At 34.8% G+C, this 9,681-nt stretch overlaps 1 protein-coding gene across 1 annotated transcript in view; it reads right to left on the minus strand.

Moving 5' to 3' along the window:
- The window catches only part of LOC148943487 (SMAD family member 6-like), a 71,044-nt gene extending 64,737 nt beyond the window's left edge, over positions 1–6,307 (minus strand). The window contains exon 1 of the mRNA XM_089101418.1: positions 6,205–6,307. The gene's annotated coding sequence lies outside the window, so the exon portion shown is untranslated. The remainder of the gene's footprint in view (positions 1–6,204) is intronic.
- Positions 6,308–9,681: the final 3,374 nt, after the last annotated feature.

Consider the following 9,681-nt stretch of genomic DNA (forward strand, 5'->3'; position numbering starts at 1 on the left):
GAAGTCACAGCAAGGTTTGTTGGTACTTATGTACAATCTGTAACACACGCGCCATATTATATAGGAAAGAAGCTTAAGAAACTACTCAAACGGGTTTCTTTCGATAGACAATTGGATTGGAAACCATGGTTTGTCATTGCGTTTACAATATTTAAACTATTCTTTTTGGAGTTTATGGGGAAAAAAGGTACCTAGGTTGGGTTAGGTTAGGTTACGTATTTAATATAAGCAATGCTATGCTTTACCCCCCCCCCCCCCCCCTAATGTGCAAATATATAGCCGAAATTTGTTGCTAAACTATTATATTTTCATCCTGTTTTTGTTTTATTTCATGAGCATTAACCAAACTTCACTTTTCACGTGTGTTACAGATAGTACATAACTACCGGTTTGTTTCTTCAATTTTGGGATGAAAACGTCACACATTACGTCATTTGCTACATCCCTGTTACTTCCATACATAGCTCATTTCTTTGTTCATTTTTCTTGCAAATTTGGATATTTGTTTGGCTAAAAAACAAAAGTAAAAAGAAATCATTCGAAATTAATCTTGAGCTTTAAGAACATTTGCCGAGCGAAATATGATTGTTGCAAGTGGCGGTGCGACTCTGGCCAAAACTAATTATTTCAGAAATTAATAGAATATGAAAATACAACGTTCAATTATAAGCGATTATATAACGATTATAAACATGATGATAATATAGTACTAAAGAAACACAGTTATGGAAACTACGACAAAGAATTGTGAAAAGAAGACCGCGCAGAACGCATTCTATTAAATACCTAACCCCTAACCACCTCTATATATTAAATATTTGATAGAAGTAGACACACATTATAGTTTTCGTATTTAAAATAAGCAAATCATAACCGATCCAGGAAGGGAAACCGGTTTCTGTTAGATTGTACAGAGCATAATTCATGAGTGCGTTCCGTTTAACAGACACGTACTGAAACTTTTAACAAATTACTAGTATGGGAGAGTGCTCAATTAAAAGTTGATCATAGCAAAAACTGAAAAAAATTCTGTGTGACTTTTCTAACAGTTTAGAAAATAACTGGTAAAAGTAATGTTTCACCATAAAATATCACCTGTTCATAGGAAAACTCCGACTAGTTTACTTAATTAAGGAAAAAATGTTTATTTAATGCAAAATAATCACAAATTATCCAATCTAACAATGGCATCAGTTCATGAAAATTTAGGGGGGAATATGTTTTTTCAATATCTAAGGGGGGCAAATTTCTCACTTTTTCAATGAATATAACAAAAACAGGCATTTTTCAATGAAAATAACTCAGAAAAAGGCATTTTTGAAAATCTAGGAGGGAAAACAAAAGATCGAGGGGGCAAAAACCCCTTCTCACACTCACGCTTTCCTAAATTGATGCCACTACGTTCTAAACAGAACATTTGGATTTCCAACAATTAAAAAGCAAAAATTCTACAAAAAAAATTTGTATTTTACTGGCTTTTCCTTTTTCACATGCAAATTCAATATTTGAAAAGAGACATGCTAAGGTACACAACACAAAGTCTTATGTTTTCAGTAAAAATGCCTAATTTATGACAAAGAAAAACTTGTTAAGTTAATTTGAAATGCTTAAAGAAGGCTTAGTTTATGTTTAGGTAATATTGTCCCCTATTTATTTTGGTTGACACATTCCTGAGTATTTCTAGTGAACTAAAGGAATACAAAAATTAAGTAAATAAATTAAGCTTTCTTGACTGAAGTAGACAGCAATATTGAAACTTAAAACATAAAGAAAATAGCCAAAACACGCTGTATCTTTCCGCTGTAGCTGCTAAAAGTTTCTTTTGTCAAAAGTTGTTCATTTTTACTTAAAACACAGAGCTATATATTGGAAGTTTTGGCTTCGCTTGTCTTACAAATAGAAGAAGCCCGACCAGACAAGTATGCACGGGGTAGCCTTCTGGTCCAGAGCCACATCCACTAAAACTTGATATTTTTGTCCTCCCCCTCTTCCTCAAAGTAAATTCCTGTGCACATGCCTGGGCCTACTAATTTAGCAAATTGTTTCCTTTGAATTTTCTGAATGAAACGTATAATGCTTTTCTTTTTCATAGCCTTTTGAGAACTGAAATCAAACTAAAAAATATGGATTACTTACTAATTAAGACGTACTTGCTAGACACCATAATTTTTAGAAATAGCCGACAACGTCATAGAAAAGAATTACCCCATATTATATTTTAAATAATTTTAAAAGGTATTTAGGCTATATCAAACAGTTCGTGACAACGAACTGTAAGTAAAGAGTGAATAAGGTCAAGAGTAATCGAAATTCTAAAATAAAAAGAAATTAATAATTAATCCCTCAAATGAATTGATTTTTTATGCTGATTCCAAATTTATAAAATTCATTAAGTTTGATGTTACCCATAAAAAGCTACGAGCCTGAGAAAATTTGCCTGATTTTGAAAAAGGAGGAAAACCTCTAAAAAAGCAAGTGATCTTACTGAAAATCATAGTACTATATCAGCATATCAGAGAACCCTACTGTAGAGGTTTCAAACTCTTATTTACAAAAATGTGGAATTTTGCATTTTGTTCCCAAAAGAAAGATTACGGGTGAGTGTTTATTTGTTATTGTTTTTTTTTTTTTTTTTTTTTTTTGGCACGGGCGATCTTATCAAACCGATGGTCCACAGTGGGCTCGGGAGAAGATTGGGAGATAGCTCACTCGAACACAAATTAACAGTTCTAGTGTCTTTTTTAAGTGACAAAAAATACTCTGCCTCAGGAAAATGGCGTTTTCTGCCATTTTATGGCACCAACCTATGATTTTGCCCCAGAGGGGCAATTTATTGAAAATTCTGATAAAGCCAATCACTTTAAAAGTACCAAGAAACTTCATATTGAGCCTCCCAGTTGCAGACGAACTAATTCTGCACGATGGAGCATTCGTTCCTAAAAAATCACCTGTACAAGATAAATGGTGAACATGGACATTTTCTTAATGCTTGATTTAAACAGGTTGATTGACTTGATTTTTCATAAAATTATTTTTGGTGATGCATAATTGGACATCGGCTATTATGAAGAAGAGGCGGTGGGTCATTGCGTAGGCGGGGGAGGGGAGTTAGACTAAAAGAACACATTTAAATCCTCAAATTGTCTACATCTCCGTGAACTTTCAGATAAATATAGAAAGGCGTATGAAACTCCTCACCAGGAGTTCTTTTTAGGCGGGGGGGGGGGGTAAGTGCTACCAGGAGCTTTGTTTTCAATGATTAAAAGAAAACCTTAAAGGTAGGCTACTTCAGATTCTGATTAACCAGTGACAAATTTTATTCTTCAGAATATTGTGCTCTTTACCCGAGTCAAGAAAACTTTGTTGCTGTTTTTCATTGAGAAAGGGTCAACAAAATTTTCCTTGGCTGTGATAGCAATCACGAAATCATGATAATTCACTAGGGATGCTCTTTGCATGTTGAAATGCATCTCAAGAAATCTTGCTGGCGACCTTCGATGTTAATACTGATAAGGCATTGACAAAGGAATAGGCCTATGGACATATTGGGATACCTTATTACGGTATTTTAGTTACGGATTCTAGATAAAGTAAATAGCCCTTGTGTTTTTTGTAAGAGGGTAATTGCATCAATGATTACCCTTGGCTCGATATATTTATGCTTCTCGAGAGACAGTGAATACTGTCTTACACTGTCAAAAGTGATAAAAACAAAATTTGATCTGCAAAAAGCACCCCATTAAAGACAAATTAAAAAAATACAAAAGGACCTTTACTCGCAGAAGATTCTTCGTTACAAATATCCAACCTTTTAATGAGTTAAAAAATGCGCCTTGATGCAATTTGCCCTGATACGCCGTCCTGGCAAAGTTATCCATGTGACCGTGACGACGACAGCTCAATTTAGGACCAAAGCAATTTAAGATGAGTCCATCAAAACAACGTAGCAAAAGTGTACCGGGTGGGTAGGCAATTATTTTCAATGCTTTTTAACGCCTTATGTCAAGGTAGACAGTTTCACTAAACACTGCCAACTTTTTATTGCTTCGAGTAAATTTGGTTGAAGATGCAGATGAATTTTTCTAGGGTTAGTCAATGCTTGATCAATAGATTTCGGATGTAAGGCAAGAGAAAATTAAAAACGAATTAATCCGTAGTAAAGCAAAGTTAGCCATCAGTATCAGTTACAAGGGGCTATTCTAAACGAAATAAGGGAATAAGAGGGAGGTGAGGGTAAGCATTAAAGTATGAAATAAGGAGATGTGGATTGGAGGCCAGGACTAGAAATTCTGAGAACGGTTATATACTGTGGTACAGACAATAGCACCAATTTGCAAAAGGGTAAAATTCTACTTCAGCTACTTTTGGCTATCTTGGAAAGGGGTTAGGCTAGGAAAATGAAATTTTCAGGGATGGGTCTATAGGCTAAAGTATGTCCCTGAAGGTATTTTGGTAAAGTTCTACGAAATCATATTATTGAGTTAGGACTAAAGTGAATACACCATTCGATGCCTTTTTTTATGCTGATTACGAATATAATAAGTATTTCTATAGGAAATGAATTTCAGCCCCCCCCCCCTATATAGGCTATACCTAACCTAACCTAACATAACCTAACCTAACCCTGAATTGGCATATATAGGGGGGGGGGCTGAAATTCATTTCCGATAGAAATGCTTATTATATTCGTAATCAGCATAAAAAAGGCATCGAATGGTGCATTCACTTTAGTCCTAACTCAATAATATGATTTCGTAGAACTTTACCGGTATTTTGAAGTACCTACCTACACTACTTCTCCCTCAAGGGGGTCCTGAAATTTGCCTACATGGCAGGTCTATAGGCCTACCTATTGTAAATTTGACAAAACAACATTTTACCTGAATTTTCAGTCATCGGTTTCTTTTTCTCTGGCTTTAGGTCTGGAAATGCAATTCCTGTTAATTGAGTAGAATTTCAAGCAACGTCAATGTTTTTTTTTCAAAATTTAGGAAATGTATTTGCATATCTTTAAAACCTTATAAATTGGGATTGAGCAAAGTTGTGAAGACGAAAACAATTTTGTCGCACTTCATTTAAGTCGAAGATCTATTTTGGAAGATTCAATTTTATAACACACAGATTTTTAAAGGTCATCAAAGGCCAGGACCCACTAGAGGGAGAAGGAGTTGAGGTAGGTACTTCAAAATACCTTCACTGGACATACTTTGGTAAATTTTTCGTGATTCATATTATTGACTTATGAATAAAGTAAACATAGGCTACCACTCTATGCCTTTTTTTATGCTTTTTCCAAATATAATAATCATTTTTGTAGGAAATAAATTTTACCCCCACCCCTATATATACCAATGCAGGGTACATATTTGCACATTAGGGGGGTGGGAGAAAGTTTAAACTTACCTCTCATTTACATCAGAAACAAAATTTACCCCCCCCTCTCTAATGTGCAAGTATATACCCTGAATTGGTATATATAGGGGTGGGTGTAAAATTCATTTCCGACAAAAATCATTATTATATTTAGAAAGAGCACAAAAAAAGGCATCAATTGGTATGTTTACTTTATTCATAAGTCAATAATATGAATAACGACAAATTTACCCATACTTTAGCCTGGGGACCCATCCCTGAATATTTCATTTTCCTAACCTAACCCCATTCCAAGATAGCCAAAAGTAGCTGAAGCAGAATTTTACCAATTTTCACTTTTCTCGATTAGTTTCTAGCTAAAAGATTAACATAGGCCTACCAGTGACGCGCCTTTTAGCACTGATTCCAAGTTTTCTAATCACTACCCTCGCAGATCCCCCTCCACCCAAATGGGTTCAATATAGCCCTTATCTATAGGCTATACAAAACGCTGCTGATTTTGTGGGTTTGCATTAGTTGGCACTATTGCTACATTTATTCTCCAGAAGGTAACATTAAATTTCTTAAAACTATTTTAACACGTCCTAAAATACTTGCTTACATCATTCCTTAAGGAGGACGAAAAAATCTGAACCTCCCGCCCCCCTTCCCTCCTTAATGGTTAAGTTTATACGCCGATAAGTAGCCTATATAGGCTACGCAATGAAATTCCTATACGGGGAAATTGTTGCTGTTTTGCCGTTCTATTTATTTGAAGATAAAGTCGGATGGAAAATTCATTGCATACATACAATTCGAAGTATGTATCCTAAAATGGGAAATCATACTTACATAGGCCCAGAACAGAACTCGTGTTATATTCCAATAAAAAACGAAATTTTACAAGGTATTAGCCATGTAATGTTTCACTACAGTCTTGTGAATGAGATTGAAGCAGAAAATACCTGTTCTCTTCAACGGAAACAGTCCGGCTTCAGTGTTATTGGCGTCAACAGCGTCCCATCAAGACGGTTGCGTGATTATCCGCCTGTTTGTCGGGCGCCTTCCTGCCTAGCCGGTATTCCACTTTGTCATTATCAGACTTTTGTTTAAATGGCGCCTCAATGAAATTTTCCCGACATAAAGTGGATATACTTTTTTGTTCTATCTATATGTTGACGTGACTCCATGTTTTTGCCAAAACATTGTCAAATGACGACGCCTCGACTTAAAATCAATTTTGATCTGTCGGTTGAATAGAGCCGAGCAATTTAGTGGATATTTAATGACGATAATATTTTAATTCCATAGCACTATCTCAAGACTGGAATTCAGAGAATTCTTCTCTTATTCCAAGGTAACATGTCCTTTATATCAAATTGTCTCGAGTCAATTATTTGGATAGCTTCCGTAAATTCTTTGTTTAGCAGTAAAAGCATAGGCTTAACTCAACAAAATAGTGTCAAAACGTTGTTTTTTTTGTTACAAATGTACTACAGTCTACAAATAGATTAGTGTCATTATGAAGTCTATAATTAAATGGCGTCTATTATAAGAAAATCATTTAAAAAATGGAGTGTATTTTGGAATCGTACTGAGACAAGTGAGGTATCATCGGTATTTATTAATCCGGTACATTCTCATTATCTGGGCCCCTCTAAAGAAGTCCAACAAGAGATGCTACAGTCAAACGGGGAAGACGCAATGAAAAACCCGTTTTTACAAGATGATTCAATACACCGCAGTAGAGAAATACATTGTATAGCGTGGTTTTAAGATATTTAAAGTGTTGTTCTTTGGTGTTTTTTTTTTTTGGGGGGGGGGGGGGAGGGACCGAGGTTAGGTTAAGTATTTAATTTATCCTATGCTTTGCCCCCCAATCCCCCAATGTGCAAATATATTGCCCAAATTGGTTTCTAAAATATTATATAGTCTTCCTATTTTATTTCATTAGCATTAACCAATCTTGACTTTTTAGAAAGGCCCGGATAATGCGAAAGTACCATTAATCCTTAATCAGAGAAAAAATAAAAACATTGCTGAGAATCGACGAAAATTCTCGTTAAATAGCGTGAAAAACAACACCACGTCTTATGTTAATGTTTTAGTCAGAAAACGAAGGAATAAAATACATTCTACATTCCAATAACCTTTATTTTATCCGTATTTTTTTCGTTTTTTTCTGTATTTTGTTGTGTTTATTTCTCTTTTCTCTTAGTGTCACTTTATAGTTTTTGTAGTTGTAGATATCGAGGTAAATATGCGTAATAGTTTCCGGTTCAGTCACTAATAAAGTATCTATTTATATATCTTTTCAATGACCTTAACCAGTAAACAGAAGTTTATTAAGGGATTCACCTGAACAGCGAAAAAATTTCTACAGGGCACGTTCACATAGCTTTAGTACAGAGGAGCACGTTATTTGGAGGCTAAATTTGAGAAGTTACAACCTGGAGATTTTGTGACCCTTCACTAGACGTGGACGCCTGAGTCCAATTGCATGCATATTATAAGGCAAAGTCGATATAACATATTGTAAATATTATGATAGTTTGGGGAAGGACACCCTATGACCATTTGCGTGCGCGCTTTACCTACACCGTTTATCTACGACCAGTAACGTTTTGGCAGAGTTTCGCCAATCTGTCCTCAATGCCCAAAACAAAGGAACAAAAACACACACACACACAAACTAACCTTTTGAAATGAGGATTAAGAAAGTAAAAGAAAAGTTAGCCCATCATGAATTATTATTAAAATTTCTTCGTCTGACGATTAAAGAAACATTTTCCAAAAAAAGAGTTTTTCAAAATAAGCTAGAAATCCAAATACGATCAGAAATGAAGTCAGAAAGTAATTCGAATTTAAAACCGACACAAATTTGCTTCCATTGAGCAAGTTAAACCCAAAACGAAGAGAAATTACAATGAATAGTCACATAAAATATAAAGAAAGATACTGCTATGGATGGATTAACGAATCCAAAACTAAGCAAAAATTAAATACCCGGTGAGACACTGTAAAACAAAGGGTTTCTCTCTCCGGGAACTATATATAAACTTTAGTTTTTTTGGGTTTAGGGGGACTAAAAGGTACCTAGGTTGTGTTAGGTTACGTACTTTATATATGCTATGCTTTACCCCTACCCCCCTAACATGCAAATATATAGCCCAAATGGTACTCTTCGGAAATACAGGACACATGCGAGGAGTGAAGTTTGGTTGATGCTAATGAAATAAAACAAAATAGGGTGAAAATATAATAGTTTATGAACAAATTTGGGCTATGGGGTAAAGCATAGCATATATTAAATAAGTAGCCTAATCTAACCTAACCTAGCTACCTTTATGTCCCCCTAAACCCCCCAAAAACTAACGTTTAAATCTTTTTCACGGAGTGAGCAATATCTCACTATGCCGCGGAAACCTATTTATCAATACCGGCTTTGAGATTTCGATGCGGTCTATCTTTCATGGGTCCTGTATTTCAGAAGAGTACCGCACAAATTTGTTTCTGAACTATTATATTTTCATCCTAATTTGTTTTATTTCATTAGCATTAAAGAAGCTTCACCTATCGCCTGACGTGAATAAACAAGCCAAAGATAAAACAAACAGCAATTACCACAAAGAGAACTAAACCTTCTAAGGCCCATATCGTCATTTGCGCTTTATTGCAAACAAATTTGTATTATGAGTAGCGTATTTTATATATTTTCATAGCATCAATAACAACACAAAGCAAAAATAAGGTCGTAAGGCGAATTAATGCTTATGAATAAAAGTGGTGCTAACCCCTTCCGTTTCAAATATTTATTTTTGAGTGTGGTCTTTATTTGTCAAAGCACTGACAGAAAAATCATAATAATAATCAAGATTGCTGGTAAGAAGTAATGAAAGTAGACTGATTGTTGAATATTCAGTAATACTTTTATTTTCTATGCTATAATTATAAAAGGGAAGCTGTTTAAAATATATTTTGTTTTCTGTAAAGTACAAATGACGCTCTTACCAATACAAGGTTTAGGGAACGGTAACCCTACTCCTTATTGTGGTAATTTCTGTTCGTTTAAGTTTGACTTTATTATTCATTTTATTTTTTCTTCCTTCTGGGTTTCACTTATTCATTGATTTAGATTTGAATTATTATATGACTTTATTTCTGTATCGATAGCTTCAAAATCATTTTGTTTTCGTTGAGTCTACCTCACCCTGTCTACCAAGTTGCAATCGGTGACGTTACAGTCTATGATTTTTTGTGGGATCACAAATCAACACAGCAAGTATTGTTCTCTGTATGTGTGTCCATCTGGTCAAGAAACTAAAGTAT

Source organism: Artemia sp. Qi Xiang Cuo, chromosome 15 (assembly GCF_049724085.1).
Source record: "Artemia sp. Qi Xiang Cuo chromosome 15, ASM4972408v1, whole genome shotgun sequence".
Lineage (NCBI taxonomy): Eukaryota > Metazoa > Arthropoda > Branchiopoda > Anostraca > Artemiidae > Artemia > Artemia sp. Qi Xiang Cuo.